This window comes from Carlito syrichta, unplaced genomic scaffold (genome assembly GCF_000164805.1).
Source record: "Carlito syrichta isolate Samal-C Ts95f unplaced genomic scaffold, Tarsius_syrichta-2.0.1 Scaffold303563, whole genome shotgun sequence".
Classification (NCBI taxonomy): Eukaryota; Metazoa; Chordata; class Mammalia; order Primates; family Tarsiidae; genus Carlito; species Carlito syrichta.
The window spans coordinates 39,761-57,036 of NW_007247659.1; the positions used below are offsets into that span (position 1 = coordinate 39,761).

The following is a 17,276-nucleotide window of genomic DNA, read 5'->3' on the forward strand; positions in this document are numbered from 1 at the left end:
ACACTAGCATTGAGATTAAAGTCAAGAAATCTCAGTGCCAGGTGGATGCAGTGGTTCATGCCTATAATCCCAGCACTTTGGGAGGTGGAAGCCAGAGGATTGCCTAAACACAGGGCTAGAGACCAACCTGAGTAACCTGGCAAGACCTTGTCTCTACAATAAATAAAAAAAATTAACTGGACATGACAGTGTGTGCCTGTAGTTCCAGCTGCTTGGAAGACTGAGGCAGAAGGATTGCGTGAGCCCAGCATGTCAAAGCTGCAAATTTGAACATAGGAAAATTTAGGTTATCCAATTTCAAGAGTAGAAAAAAAATATAGAAAAGTGAAGCCTAAGAGAAACCTGTGAGACACCAGCAAACACTCAAGCATACACATAATGAAAATCTCAGCACAAAAAGATGAAATGTAACTGTGAACATGCCACTGCATTCCAGTCTGGGTGACAAAAAAAAAAAAAAAAAAAGAAAGAAAGAAAAGAAAAGAAAAAGAAAAGAGTCAGAAATCTCAGTGCTAAGAAATGCCCCAGAGTTTTTCTCTTTCTCTCCTTTCCCTCCAGAATGCATTCCCATGGAAAGTTCTTAATTAAGGAAAGTAAGTTCAGAGAAATCCGATGGATGCACTCAAGGGAAAACCAGAAAAAGTTTCAGTCCTTCTCTCCTGTGGCTAATCAAGTTTAAAACTCTTTAAAATGTTGTGTAATGGGCAAAGTGAAAGAGTCTGTCAATACCCGTACTGCCTACCTCTAGGATCCAAGTGCTGGTTATTACCAAGCAGTTCTAGTCAGGCTTATGCTCTCTTAGGTGGCTTTTTCTAATTCCATTGACATCTACAAAGCCTAAGATACTCCTAAGTGGAAGATTTCACAGGTTGGTGGACAATAAACATCAGAAATACAGAGAGCATTGAATGGTAAGTGATGTGAACGAATATTGGACTAGGAAGCTTCAAGATCCTGTTTTTCACAGAAACAGGAGAAAACAGCAGAGATTATCAGAACCAACTCTTCCAGAACTCTGGAAAACTTTCAGAGTTTGTCAGCAACCAAGCAAAACTGATCCACAGAAAAGACAACTTTGAAATGTTAGGAAAGCCTTGTAGTATTTTTACTTACTTTTGCTCACCCTCTTCCCAGCTCAGCAGGGGTCTTGAGAATGACAGCTTATGTCTCCTGGATGGCAATCTAGTTTCTGGTTCCACAAGGAACTGAACTTCTTCACAAAGTATTGTGTATGTCCATTTTAATTGGTCTAGGGCTACCTAAAGGACTCGTCATTGTTCACCTTACACAGCAGAAGGCACTCATAGTAAAAAAGTGCCAGGCATTGCTCAAGAACTTAGAACAATAACTAAAGCCTTGCAGTCACCTAGGGTAAAGATTACTATTGAGACATGTAATAGACTATTTAAAACCTCAGAATAAATGTTAGGGAAATTTTCCTTGGTAAATTATTACATTTAAAAGTACCCATATATACTGAGAAATTTAGAAAATCACACAGATGTTAATGGAAAGATGTATGATCAGAAAAGATTTGAAGAAAAACTGCAACGCTTTAATTCGTTGATGTCTAGGCTTGGTGATATTCTAGCTAAGTGCTGGAGAGGTGTCCCAGCACTGAATCAATCTACAAATATAAGAAGAGTTTGGGGTGGGGGATTGATTGTTTTCTTGTTCATTTGTGTTTCAAGATTTTGATTGTTACATTTTAGGTTTTTTGTTTTGTTTTGTTGCTCTTGGCATTTAAGAAAATCTCTATCAAAACTGGGGCTGAAAACAGCTTAAAAAAACATAGACTTCAATTGCCACACATGATAAGGAATACAGCCTTAAAAATAATAATACTAATAATAATGCGAAATAAATCTCTAAACAATTGGTTGACTTTGGCCTTCAGCAATAAAAAAAAATCTTAAAGAAGAGATATTCTGATTTCCAGAAATATGACATTCTCCACAATACATTTTAAAAAAATAGCTGGGTGTGATAGCATATGCACCTGTAGTTCCAGCTACTTGGAAGGCTGAGGTGGAAGGATAGCTTGAGCCCAGCAGGCCAAGGTTGTAGTGACCATGAGCATGCCATTGCTTTCCAGTCTGGGCAGCAGAGTGAGACTCCTACTAAAAAAAAAAAAATTCAAATGTGTAGTGTTTAGCAAAAAATCAAAATGCACACAAAGAAACAAGAAAGTATTAGTTAAAAGAACAAAATAAATGGTCAGAAACAATTCTTAAGGAAGGCCAAACTGAATAAGTAAAGATTGTTAAAAAATTGTCCAAGATGTGTTGTTAAAACTAAAGGCAAACATAGGTCAATAACTAAAGGAAATCAGAAAAATTATGTATAAAAAATTGAAACTATCAATAGAGAAATGCAAATTATAAGAATGGACCAAATGGAAAATCTAGAGCATAAAAGTAAAATAACAGAAGTGAAAATTTATTAAAGAGTTATTATGGTATATTTAAACTGAGTAGAAGAAACTTCAGCAAATTTGAACATAGGAAAATTTAAGTTATCCAGTTTCAAGAGTAGAAAAAAAAATAAAGAAAAGTAAAACCTAAGAGAAATCTGTGAGACACCAGCAAACACTCAAGCATATGTATAATCAAAATCTCAGCACAAAAAGATGAAATGCACAGAAAGAATATTTAGGAAATAATGGCTTAAAACTTCCCAAATTTGTTGAAAACATGAATCCATACATCAATGAAGTTTAAACAGAAGAAACAGAAATCCACAACTCATTCCCTTTCCTTTTAGCCAGAGTCTTTCCAGTCAGGCTGAAAAAGACTGAATGACAGAAAAAGAGGTGGGAGAAACAACAAATATCTCCACCACATTGTCTTCAAGACAGCTGGGATCTAGGAAAGCATGAACAATCTTTTTTGCCTTCTTTAAGTCCTCCTGATGTGAACATACACAGAGCACTAAAACATTACTTCTGGGAGAAGAAGGGATAGCCCTTGAGATGACTCTGACCAAACCCCAGAGTACTCTGAGATTTTGAATTCTTAAACGTTCACAGGGCAGCAAACAAATAAGGAAGATTTATAGCTGGATGTGGGAGCTGGATTTGGAGAGGGGATCTGAGTTGAAAATGAGACTGTTCCTGAGGAGGGCGTGTGGGTTCAGTCACCTGTGGCGCCTTCTTGTAAAATGTCTGGAGACTCACTCCAGAATCAGGAAGAGGCCAGGCAGAAACCATAAGTCATAACCACGCTTTCTCTTCTCATTTAGTGTTACCAATCAGAATCAGGATTTCAACTGTGACCATTGTTCTAACAAAGACGTTTGATGCTACATCATGTGGCATCCGCTACCATAGGATCTGTAAGAAGAGTGCCAAATGATCGCAGTTCTCTGGGAAAAGAATAAATATCCTTATGGAGTCGGCATAAAGAGAATATTTACACTGGGATTGGTCCAGGAAATACAGAACATCAAAGTAGTGTGTCAATTGTCCACTGGTTACTGGCAGAGCTTCGCAGTGAATCCTCAGGGCTAATGCACTATACCCCTCCACAAATATACTTACATACACACAACTGAGGCAAAACTCCCATTCTGAGCCAGCATTTCCCTGAGACCATATTTTCCTGTGAGAGTTGTACCTGCAGCTCTTTTTGAAATCCCACAGGTTGTCTGATCTGTGATGCTTTAATCTGTCTGTCTACCAGTAGATGTCCCTGTCAGTCTGGGAAAATGAGCTTCTGTAGTCTGCTTTGGAGGTCTGGATGCTAGACATCTCCAGGGGACAAGTTTAGTTTTATGGAGAATGTTCAGTTGGTTTAGGGATAAGGTAATTTTCTATAGAACTGAGTATTTTTGACAGATCATCAGGGTTTGGCCTGTTGACAGAGTCTGTTTTGTTTTATCTTAGAGCATATGACTTTACTACCAGGGAAATACTATAAACTGAGTATGTGTGAATCTTTTTTAGAGAGTAGCATGAGAAAAGAGGAATAAACTCAGTTTCTGTGACCTCATCTCTGTCCCCAAGAAAACTCCATTCACATTTTCCCCTACAAGTTAGAGCAGCAGAGACCGTCCTCAGTCTAAACTAAGTCCATACCCTGGGGAGCTCTCCTGGTGCTGAGCTTGGAGAGGAGTATATGTTTATGAGTGTAGAGACAGGTCTGGGTAGCACAGGAGTCTGCTTGGCAACCCCTTTGAATAAAACCAGACAGCTAAAGAACTCAAACAAACTAAATCTCTGTCCTTCAGCAAAACTCTGAAGAGACACATAAGCTAAAAATATTCTTGTCCTGGTCTGAAACTCCTTCATGGCATTAATAACTTCTTTGTAAATAAATTTGGGTGAACAGATTCCTTTTGCTCTGCAGGTTTTGAGTACCTGACCATGTTTGTTCAGTATATTTTAATAATAGAGAGCAGCTCTTGGTCTCCTATAGTAACAACAAATTCCTCCCTTACGTTCTAGAGAAAGCCTTCTACTGGGCAGCACAGTGACCCAGAGAAGCCTTGCACTGACGGGCATCACATTTACTCAAGACTGGTTCAGCTAACAAAGGAGTAGAAAAAGAGGACGATGCTCAGGGAAGTATGGGTGGAGACAAGAAGTAAGATCATATACAGGGAATACCAGGGACAAATATAATTTGTGATAGAGGACACAGGAAATTTATTTGGCTACACCAGTAGAAAAGCAAGAAAAAGGTAGAAAAGTCTTGTGGCACCCTGGCTATTCAGCACTCTCACAAGACCAGCTACATACCCTCTTGGGTACATGAGAAAGAGAAAAGAGATGCCTTGTGTGTTTTGAGTAACAAGAATTGAACCATAATGAAAGACTGTGTAAAACTAATGGGAATTGTAGTCACCTATGTAAAGCGCTTACAACTGTGTCTATTAATGATGTACCATAGTAATGATTATGTTTATCATTATATGTAAGCTAAACTGCATTGCTGTAAATTTTATTTTTGTTGCCATACCGAATTCTGTTTCTATATTGTTAGGTTTCATAATTTTTAGTTCCTGAGCAAAACCACTCACATTTTTTTTTTAAATGAGGTAGTACACCAGGTGTTAGAATTTGCTTGAAGGAGGTTGCCGAAAATAGTTCGTATTAGAGGCGGGATAAAAATTGGAATTATATTAGTACCCAGTGAAGATACAAGTTCTCTGATGGTGTTAACAAAAAATATTTGCCACAGATGAGGAAAAGAGAAAGGCTGAGTCTATGGTGGGGAAAAGAACCCCCAGAATTCCAACCAAAGGTAAGAGAGACTGTAATTGTCTCACTTCCTATTTTATGACAGAATAATTGTGGAATTTCAAGGGAAATAAATGTTCACTACTGGTGATCTGTTTAGTAGACAACTCACATGTCCACCTGAAGGAAACCAGAACATAAGCTGACAAGGTCCTTATGTTTCTTGGCTTGTGTTCAAGGAATCAAGCCTATATTTCCTTTGTCTCCCCTGACCTTTGGTTGCTATTCTATGGATAGCAGAGTGGCACCACGGCTAGCTTGGAGGCTGTTTTTCTTAGCAATTGCCTTGCTTTTAACTTAGAGAGCATAGATGTTAAGATATGCATAGTTTAGTCATTACTACTTACCCTGCTTGTGTGATTTAGTTTAGACATTAACATATATCCTGCTTGTGTGGTTTTGTCCTCCTTTGTGTGGTTTTGCCCCATATAATAGGCATGCTGGGAAAATAAACTTGCTCTCTCTTACTCTCAGCTACCTGGGAGAGAGTCCTCCCAATCCTGCTGTTCTTTGTCTTTCTTTTCTCATTCCCTTCCCCCACCTCAGGCCCTGCTCAGTGAAGGCTGGAACTCCGCATCCACCAAAAAGAACATACTTCTATGCAAGCTCTAAAAGAAGCCCTGTCCTGAGGTAAGGATGAGGATATATAGTGAATATTTAGGCTTTCGTTTAAGTTCATTACTAGAGAGGGTGTTGGGAATCTTGGAGGAGTAGATAAATGTGGTATTTATTATATAGAAGTGGTATTTTTAAAACAATGAAAATTTAGGGTTTGAGTTTTGACTTTGCTTTTAATATACTGTGTGAATATATAAATTTCTTACACTTATTTTTTCTTGGTTTTCTTAGTGGGAGAGTGATACCCTTATACATATTAAATAAGATTCTCTGTGTGCTCACTGTCACTAGGACCCTGTGTCATCACCCGCCCCAAGCATGACTCCCCTCAAAAATGGAGGTAAGGGAATTAAACCATCCTTAATTATTGAAAGATTTGGAACCTTACTGAAAATTGTTGTTATTGACTTGCCAAATGTTAAATCTAGCTTCTTCAGTCTCTTAACCAATAGTCAGGCTTCTGCAGAAACTTTCTATTCTGTACTACTGATCCTCATGAGAGTGCCAGATACCAGTGCCAATGAAATGTTTAACTTTCATTTGTCAAGTCAGCAGGCAAAATTCCTTACTAAATGTGGTGGATACTGCTGACCTTGTGAAAACAGCTCACAATGGGCAGAGCCTGGGAAATGCTTTCTCAATCTCATATTAATGCCTGTGATGGGATCTTTCATCTAACACATGCTTTTGAAGATGATACACCATGCATGTGGATCCTATTCAAGCAATAGAAATAATACATGAAGAGCTTCAGCTTAAAGATGAGGAAATGATTGGACCATTGTAAATAAACTAGAAAAGGTGACTCTGAGGGGAGGAGATAAAAAACTAAAACTTGAATCTTATGAGATGTGCAAAGTCAAACCCTGGGTTATAGATCACAAGAAACCTGCTTGCTTCTATCATGACAGAATAAGAGACTGAAGTGTTGAAAACACATATTTTAGCCAGGCTCGGTGGCTCAGCCTGTAATCCTGTGCCTTTGGGAGGCTGAGATGAGTGGATTGCCTGAGCCTGCGGGTTCGAGACCTGCCTGGGCAGTGAGATCTCACCTCTACAATAAATAAAAAAAATCAGCCGGGCATGGCAGCACATGCCTGTAATTCCGGCTACTTGGAAGGCTGAGGTGGAAGGATTGCCGGAGCTCAGCAGGTGGAGGCTGTGGTGGCCAGGAGCGGTCACTGCACTCCAGTCTGGGTGACAGAGTGAGACTCCAACTCAAAAAAAAAAAAAAAGAAAAAAAAAGAAAGCACATATTTTTGACTTTAAAACCTGTGATCTACTTGGTAAATATATCTGAAAAGACTGTTACTTTAGAAAGAAAAACAAGCCGGGCTCATTGGCTCAGCCTGTAATCTCGCACCTTTGGGAGGCTGAGGTGAGTGGATTGGCTGAGCCCGCGGGTTTGAGACCCGCCTGGGCAGCAAGACCTCATCTCTACAATAAATCAAAAAATCAGCCAGGCGTGGTAGCACATGCCTGTATTTCCGGCTACTCGGAAGGCTGAGGCGGAAGGATCGCAGGAACCCAGCAGGCGAGGCTGCGGTGGCCGGGAGCGGCCACTGCACTCCAGTCTGGGCGACAGAGTGAGACTCCAACTCAAAAAAAAAAAGATAAATTGTATTTAAAAAGAAAAAAAAACAAATGGTCAATAAAAATTAAAGGGTGGGTAGACAAGTATGACCTAGATGCCTTGGTCTTTCTTTTTAGTGGGGCCTTGGAACTCAGATTTCAAAAATTGAGTGCTGAGAGACAGAATAATATGGAAGTGAATGAAACAGAGTGTTTTGTCAGGGACCATTACAAGTATATGGACCAAAAGGAAAGGGACTAAGGCTCCTTGGGTGCAGAGAATATTCACACAGATTTTTTAAATGGATTAATTATGACTGAAATAATGAAATATGAAGATTTTAAACAGGCAGGTTCTGAAAATATACTCAAGGCTGCTGGAAAGTACTGACAGCAAGGCATAAATTGTATTGTTGAAAATGGAGATGTTATCTTCTCCAAATGTAAAACATCTCAACAACCAAAGAAGAAATACATTTTATTTTGTTTTGCTTAATTTAATTTAATTTTTATTTTTGAGTTGGAGTCTCACTCCATTGTCCAGATGGGAGAGCAGTCACACGTTCACGGCCACCCCAGCGTCAACCTGGTGAGCTAAAGCAATCCTTCTGCCTCAGCCTTTCAAGTAGCTGGAACTACAGGCACACCCTACCATGTCCGGCTAAATTTTTGATTTATTGTGAAGATGAGGTCTTGCCAAGTTGCCCGGGCTGGTCTTGAACCCGCTGTCTCAGGCAATCCTCTCACCTCCGCCTCCCAAAGTGCCGGGATTACAGGCTGTAGCCACTGTGCCCGGTCAAGAAACACATTTAGTTATTGCTCATATAAACATACAACTTAAAAAAGATACGTGATTTTTTAAAAATTAAAGTTTCTGAAAACTGAAGAGAAAAGTTAGGGAGATGGGGATCATATAAAAGAAACTATTTTTATTTGCTTTACAATTAAAATACTGTATACCTCTGGTGAAATGCAAGTTCACTAAATGTAAATGACTTTGCTTTTCACATGATAAAGACCCTACTTCAAATTGTAGAAGTTTTTCAGGAACCACATTACTCTCATGATACTTTATTAATCTCCATCATGTATGTCAAGCCTGACACATTTGACAGTGAGGACAATGTGGCTTGCTTTATTTATGTATTATGTATGTATGTATGTATGTATGTACACATGTATTTAGAGACAGATTTTCACTCTGTTTCACAGGCTGGAGTGCGGTTGTATGATCCCAGCTCTTGGCAGCTCAACCTCCTAGACTCAAGTGATCCTCCTGTATCAGTCATCGAAGTAGCTGGGTCTACAGGGGTGTACTATCATGCATAGATAATTTTTATTTTTAGTAGAGAGAAGGTCTCATTTGTTGTCTAGGCTAATCTCGAGCTCCTGGGATCAAGTAATCCTTTCACCTTGGCCTCCTATAGCACTAGGACTACAGTTGTATACTAACACATCTGGGTAATTTTCTTATTTTTTGTAGAAATGAAGTCTCACTATATTGCCCAGTCTGGTCTCAAACTCCTGGGTTTAAGCTATCCCTTTGCCCTGGCCTCCCGAAGTACTAGGATTAAGGCATGAGCCACTGGACCCGGCCATGGCTTATTCCTTTTGAATCTACAACTAATGACTGTTCTACAGTACTCCAGATGTCTACACTCAATAAAACATTGGACAAAAAAAGTAATGAAGAAAAATTCCTTTATGTATTGCAATGGCAATAAACATTAGAAGAAGCACTTCGTGGAGAATGTGAAGTAGAGTTCTGTATCCAAGAAGTAGCTTTTTATTTCTCCAGAAGCTGAATTTAGACAATCTACTTAATTTCTCAGAACTTGTGTACTCGTTTATAATATAGGAATAAAAACTTGCTCAGGTCAATGAAGGGTGACTTTTTCTGTGGCCAAGCCACATGGAGATCAAATTCATATATTCCGTGGCTCCAAATGTGGGTCCAGCCTAGGTCCACCAATCCCTATCCAACCCTAGACTCATGAACAAACCCACCAGAGATCAGCAGAGTCACCAATTGAGCCTATACTAAGTCCACTGAAACCTGAAGTGTGAAACTCTAGGCTTGTTGCTGAATGCCATGGAGTTTTGTCGCTGGCTCTTGAATAACAAAAGCTAACAAAGACAATTTCCTTACTGGTCATTGCCCTTCTCCCTTTATGATCCTTTCGTGGTTTTAACCAGAATATTTTTGTTAAAATATTAGACTGATTCTGTCACTCTTCTTCAACACCCTGTGATGGTTTTCCAACTCACTCCAAGAAAGGGTAAAAGTCTTTATAAGGCTTCTAGGGCTTTACTTGGTCTACAGTCCAATTACCTTGGTTCTTCCTTATTGTTTACTATACCTGGAATGCTCTTTAACATATTTCTAAAGGTCTCACTACTTTAACTCTCTCAAACTTTCCCTAATAGCCTTACTTAAAATTTCAACATTCCCAATAGATATCCCCTTTCATTCCTATATTACTTTCTTCACAATACTTCACCATCTAACAAACTATCGATATTAATAACTTTAATTAAGATAGCATTTGTGCACCATAAAAATCAACTTATTTAAAATGTGCAATTCAATGAGTTTTTGTGTATCCACAGATATTTGCACCCATTACCTCAAAAAGAAAGCCTGTACCAATCAGCTATCACTACCTTGTGTTGACCTCAGTCCTAAACAACCACCAGTCTACTCTCTAGACTATTTATATAAATAGTTCCTCTAAAATTTATTTTGCTATAGTTTGTTGTTGAATTATTATTACTTAAGAAAGATAGGAACAAGACAGAGATGTCTACTCTTACTGTTATTATTCAACATTGTACTGGAAGTCTTAGAAAGAGCAATCCAGCAAGCGAAAAGATAAAAGATATCCAAATTGGCAAGAGGGAGGTAAAAATACTCCTGTTTTCAGATAACATGATTGTATACCTAGAGAACTCTAAAGATTTCTCCAAGAAGTTTCTAGTCTTGATAAATGACATCAGTAAAGTCTCAGGACACAAAATCATTGAACAAAAATCGATAGCATTCCTACATCAACAACGCCCAAGAACCAAATCAAGAGATCAATCCCATTCACACCCATCACACAAAAAAGAAAATCCCTAGGAATAAACCTAACTAAGGAAGTTAAAGATCTCTACAGGGAGAACTACAAAACACTGATGAAAGAACTCATACAACACAAACAAATAGAAAAATCTCTCATGTTCATGAATTGAAAGAATCAATATTGTTAAAATGACCATACTGGCAAAAGAAAACTACAGATTCAATTCAATCCTCATCAAAATACTAACTTCATTCTTCACAGAACTAGGAAAAAAAATAACCTTAAAGTTTACATAGAGACTATAAAAGAGCTTCAATAGCCAAAGTAATTCTAAGTAAAAAGCACAATTGCAGAGGCATCACACTGCCTGACTTCAAATTATACTATAAGTAACAGAACAGCATAATACTGGTAAAAGAATAGACCGATTGAACAATGGAACTAAATAGAGATCCCAGAAATAAAACAACATTCCTACCAAAGCTGATCTTTGTCAAAGCTGAGCTGGCCTTGGTGGCGTGTGCCTGTAGTTCCAGCTACTCGGAAGGCTAAGGTTGAAGAATCACCTGAGCCCAGCCGTCTAGGTTGCAGTGGCCATGAGCACGCCGCTGCACTCCAGCCTAGGTAACAGAGTGAAACTCCAACTCAAAAACAAAACAAAAACAAAAGTCATAGCTGACAAAGATAAACAATTGAGAAAGGACAGTGTATTTAATAAATGGTGTTGGTATAATTGGCTAACCATATGCAGAAGAATAAAACTGGACCTGTATCTCCCACCATATACAAAAGTCTGGATCAAAGACTTAAATGCAAGATCTGAAGTTATAAATAATCCTAGAAGATAACCTAGGAAACACTATTCTAAAAACTGGACTAGACAAATAATTTATGACAAAGACTCCAAAAGTAATTGCAACAAAAACTAAAATAGACAAATGAGACTTAATTAAACTAAAAAAGCTTCTGCAGAGCAAAATAAATAATCAACAGAGGGAATAGAAAACCTACTGAATGGAAAAAAAATATTTGCAAATTATGCCTCAGACAAAGGGCTAGTATCCAGAATATACAAGGAACTGAAATAACTCAACACAAACAAATAAATAATCCCATCAAAAAGTGGGCAAAGAACATAGACACTTCTCAAAAGAAGACACACAAGCGACCAACAAACAGATGAAAATATCCTCAAAATCACTAATTATCAGAGAAATGCAAATTCAAACCACAATGAGGTATCACCTCACACCAGTCAAATGTTTATTATTAGAAAGTCAAAGAACAACAGATGTTGACACTGTTGGGGAAAAAAGGGAACACTCATTCAGTGTTAGTGGGATTGCAAACTAGTTCAACCTTCATGGAAAACAGTTTGCAGATTTCTCAGAGCCAAAAATTGAATTACCATTTGACTAGCAATCCTAATACTTGGGATCTATGCAAAGGAGAATACAACAATATGTAAAAATGATATGAAACTGGATTTGTACTCGTATGCCCATTGCAGCACTATTCACAAAAGCAAAATTATGGAACCAAATCTAAGTGTCCATGAACAATTGAATGGATAAAGAAGATGTGTTATACATACACCATGGAATTCTGCACAGTCATTAAAAGGATTGAAATCATGTTCTTTCCAGCAACATGGATGGAGCTGGAGATCATCATCCTAAGTAAACTGACTCAGAAACAGAACAACAAATTCTGCATGTTCCCTCTCATATGTGGTAACTTAATGGTCACAGAGATGGAAATAATAGACACTGAGGGCACCAATAAGGGGGGAGCTGGGGAGGGTCCTTAGGGTTCAAAAATTACCTGTGGGGTAAAATGTTTACTATCTGGGGAATGGACCACCTGATACCCAATCTCCACCTCTACACATCATGTCCATATAATGAACATGCATGTGTATACCCTGAATCTAAAATAAAGCTGAGAAAAAGAGAAATATATACATATATACATACCAAAAAATATTACAAGGAATTTTAAGTAACAACTCATCATTTTAAAAATATTCGCCATAACATAAATGTCTTGTTGCACACAGACTACTTGATAAAGGTATGTCTATGATGCAGCCCAAAGATCAGAAAATCCTGTTCCGATTATTCTAGAATCCATAAAAGTTGCTTTCCCATATAAAATGCCTGAGGATGAGGCTAGTTCCTGAATAGTTGACAGCAGCGTTTCACCCCACACTGAAGGGCCTCTATGACTGTCATTCCGGAGGGTGAAGATGAAAGGGTTGAGGAAAGGAGTCACTACTGGAACCACAAGGAAACCACTCTGTTGTAATCAGCAGCCTGTGCTTGCTTGGGTTTCACGTAGAGGAATAAGCAGCTGCTGTAGCCAATCATGGCACAGATGAAGTGGGAGGTACAAGTGGAGAAGGATTTCCTCTGGCCGGAGGCTGAGGGGATCTTGAGGATGGTGGAGATGATGTAGGTATAGGAGATAATTGTAGGGATCAAAGAACCAAAGAGAACAAATATAGCCATTAAGAAAAGGATAAACTCTGTGAAAGCAGTATTATTGCAGGAGAGTTTGAGCAATTCCCCGGTCACAGAAAAAATTGTTCACCACATTGGATTTGCAGAAGGTAAGCTGAAAAGTGGCATACACTGGCCAGATTTGAAAAAGAAACTGAAACACCCATGACAAAATTACCACAAAGTTACAGGTGCGACTGCTCATAATGATGTTGTACCTCAGAGGGTTACAGACAGTCACGTAAGGGTCTACAGCCATTGCTCCAAGTAACACAAACTCTGTAGTCCCCAAAGCAAGGTACAGGAAGAGCTGGGCAACACATGCAGTCAAAGATACGGTCTGCATCCCAGGGAGGAGTAACCCCCAAAGCATCACGGGGACGATTGTGGTCATGACCAGAATCTCCAGGACAGAGAGGTGGCCAAGGAATAAATACATGGGGGACTGCAGACATTTATCAAAACAGACAATCACAATGATGACTGTGTTTCCCATTAACATCACTAGGTAAAAAAAAAGAATATAGCAAAAAGAATATGCTATAGTTCTTCAGAGCCAGGGAAGCCAAGGAGATAAAATTCAGTGGCACTAGAATCATTCCTCAGCATTTAGTTCTGAGCCCTTGTTCTTTGTGAATTATAGAGATGAAAGGGAGATAACATAGTTTCTTTTTTTGTTTGTTTTTTTTTGTTTGTTTTTTTGAGTTGAAGTCTCACTCTGTTGCCCAGACTGGAGTGCAGTCGCCGCTCCCGGCCATCGCAGCCTTGACCTGCTGGGCTCCGGTGATCCTTCCACCTCAGCCTTCCAAGTAGCCGGAATTACAGGCATGCGCTACCACGCCCGGCTGATTTTTTTGATTTATTGTAGAGATGAGGTTTCGCTGCCCAGGCAGGTCTCGAACCCGCAGGCTCAGGCGATCCACTCACCTCAGCCTCCCAAAGGCACGGGATTACAGGCTGAGCCACCGAGCCCAGCTATAACATAGCTTCTAATATCAAAAAGATTAAAGACGTTTCCAGGTTGCAGAAACAATTCCCTCATGCTCTTCTCTCCAAAACATGACCCTACTATTTTCTATACAAAGTTGATGTTAAATGTTTCATGAAGGATATGTACCACATATAAATATAAATGTATAAGCCCAAGAAGGGGCACAGTCATGAATACCATATGATAGACACCAAAACTCACCCATCCATCCCAGCATGCATCCTTGTCTCTCAGAACAATGAACCTCTAGCACCCTGTCTACTACCCTGATCACAACATGCTCATTTATAACACCCCTTTCATGGTGAATGATACTAAATTGTCTCCTCTGCCTATTATGTTCTCATCTTGCTAAGTTCTGATGCATCTCAACAATAGAAAAGTATTCCTAGTCAATCCCACACTGATATGCTACTTTTTTCTTTTGAGTCCTCTACACATAGACTCCATTTCTATCATGTTTATTTGAAAGTCCTTACATCAGTGATAGTAATCATAAAGTAAGAGCCATTTTGAGACAAAGTATTTAGTCTTTCCCTGACTTCTGGTTGTTGACTCCCTGGAGTAGATTACCCACTTCTTTCTCTTTATTTTTATGATGAAAGCCATCTCCCTCCTCACATCTCAGTGTCTGTGTCTCTTCCAAGCAGGAAGAATCTGGCCGGTTTTGAATTAACAACCTCAAACTCCAACATTTTTATTCCTAGTGTCATCAGATGACACAGAGAAGGAGAAGTCTAGAAAAAGGAAAGAGGCTAGAACTTTTATCACCAACTCCCAACAAAGTCACCACACTAGGGTCAGGAAACAAGAACTACGGTATGAGGAAAACGCATTCTCTAAAATGTTTTTGCCAGATCCTAGCACTTTCATTTCAGCAGAGAGACAAGAACTCCCAATAGACAGTCTGTGCCTGCACATAACCAGTCTTGATTCAGTCACATAGAGCAGGCTGGAAAAGTCCACAGAGCAGATCAGCTCCTCTGTGACCACCTATTTTCACCGGAGTCCTGGAGCAAGAAAAAGTGTCAGAAGTCACCAAAAAGGGTCACGCTGATCTCTGATCTCCACAGAATATCTGAGTCCCTTTCTTCACTTCATTCAGGTCTTTGCTCAATTGTCTCCTCTTTTTGAGTCTCTTTCTAATAATTTTCTTTAAAACATTGCATGCATACATTCACTCTCTAACCTGTATTAGGCTATATTTGTCTTACTATTGGTTCTTACAAATATCTCAAATCGTATTATATTATTACTTCTTTATTAATTTATCATCAATATCCAGCATCTAATTAAGAACTTCAAAGGTAGCTCTTTTCTATTCCTTATTCATTGTATCTTTCTTATATCACCAGTGTCAAGAACTGATTCTCGCAAAGTATGCACTCATTTTATATTTTAAAAGAGTCTATCAATGAATAGATTAAAGAGAAAAATCAGTAAATGAACAAAGACGGTCCAACCTGATTCACTCTCTCCATTCACTCTTCACAAAGGTATTGCTTAGTCAACCTGAAGTTTCTCTTCCTAAAACTCCCTTACAAAATGGCAAGCAGATATAAGGGAAAAGGGGGAGGAAATGAGAGGACAGGACCATCAGTAGTGCAGGGTGTGGTACCTATCGCCACCACTAGGCAGAAAAAAGATGAATCAGCTCTCTATTGTGGAGTGAGTATTCACACAGAGCTAGGCTATTCTACAGATTTCTTAGTCCACTCTTCAGGTTAGGTATCCTTGTTCTAGAAGACAGCCAAACCCAGCCTTTCTGACACTGATATTCTCCTACTCTCTACTTCACAGAGAGGAACCACTGGAAGATACTCACCTTCAGAGAAGGAAATTGTCCTGGAAAGTTCTATTGGTCTCCAGGGATCAGGCTAAGCTACCGCCTTCCTGGCTAGTACAGAGCTGTGCTCAGGAGACAAAGGCAGCTGCTGCAGTCTCCCTTCATTGTGAAGGACACTGTCCACACAAAACTTAGGAAAAAGTCTAGAAATACTAGTGCTCAGTGGAGTTCAGCTGTCTTCCTCTTTCTTCTTTCCTCTGCTTCCTTCTTTCTCTGCCTTATCTGTCTACAAGGATAGTTATTCACTGACGAACAATTTGTACATGTTCAGAGACACACCAGGGATGCTGTCAAGGAAAACCTGAAGAAAGCTTTCAACCTTTCCTCCCGAGGCTAATCAAGTTTTAGAATACCAAAAAGTTGTTTAACGGTCAAACTCGAAATCTCCCTCGTCAGGAACCTCTCAACACCCAGGTTGCCTTGTTCAGGCTGTAAGTTATCACCAGGCAACCCAGGCTCTAAAAATTTAACCCCCTGAGCTTCTCAGTGCCTCTCTCTTATTCCATTTGACCCACAAAGCCCAAGCTACCCCCAATTGATGCTTGGTTCCAAGAAATATAGTAAACATCTAGATGATAGAATTCCATCAAAAATTTTCATCCCAAGCTTTTATGAAGCCCACTTCCCAAATGACCTCTACACTTCTTCTCTCAGAAATCCTCTGCCTATGGTTATGGAAGCCCTTGATAGTGAGAAATAGAGAGGATCCAACACCTACTCCACAGCTGTGGACTATTACTGCCACAGCCATTCTAATATTCCCCAACATACGAAAATGCATGCATTCCAACTGTGGAATGCATACATTTTTCTTGTAAATCTACAAATGCTATTTGTAAACCTTAGGATCTATACTTCCCTGAGCTTTTTGAATCGAGGCAGAAAAGGTGAAGAACCAATATCTAGGAGTGACCAAAAAGAACTATGTAAAAGGTTGACAATGTTGCTGGGCAAAAATTGTATTTAAAATATTTGTTTTCACATTTGAAAAACAACAGTCTTTCATTATAAAATTAATAAATGTTCTGTTTTTTTAAAAACCAAACTGTGTGGAAAGATATAAGGTCAAATGTAAATGTCCCTCTCCCCTTCTTCTTGATTCTTCTAAGTCAGCTCTTAAGAGCTAAAGATTTTGTTTCTCATGTATTCATACAGAAATTTATCATTTTCATGCATGATTATCTATATTATTTTAAGGTAAGTGGCATTTTAGTGAATATACTGTCCTGTTTCTTTTTCTTAATATGTATAAATATGAACCGGGCTCGTGGCTCAGCCTGTAATCCTGCGCCTTTGGGAGGCTGGGGTGAGTGGATTGCCTGAGCCCGCGGGTTCGAGACCCACCTGGGCAGCGAGACCTCATCTCTACAATAAATCAAAAAATCAGCCGGGCATGGTAGCGCATGCCTGTAATTCCGGCTACTTGGAAGCTGAGGCAGACTGA

General features: G+C 39.2%; 1 pseudogene; it reads right to left on the bottom strand.

Moving 5' to 3' along the window:
* Positions 1–12,665: 12,665 nt before the first annotated feature.
* Positions 12,666–13,604, bottom strand: LOC103261008 (annotated as a pseudogene).
* Positions 13,605–17,276: the final 3,672 nt, after the last annotated feature.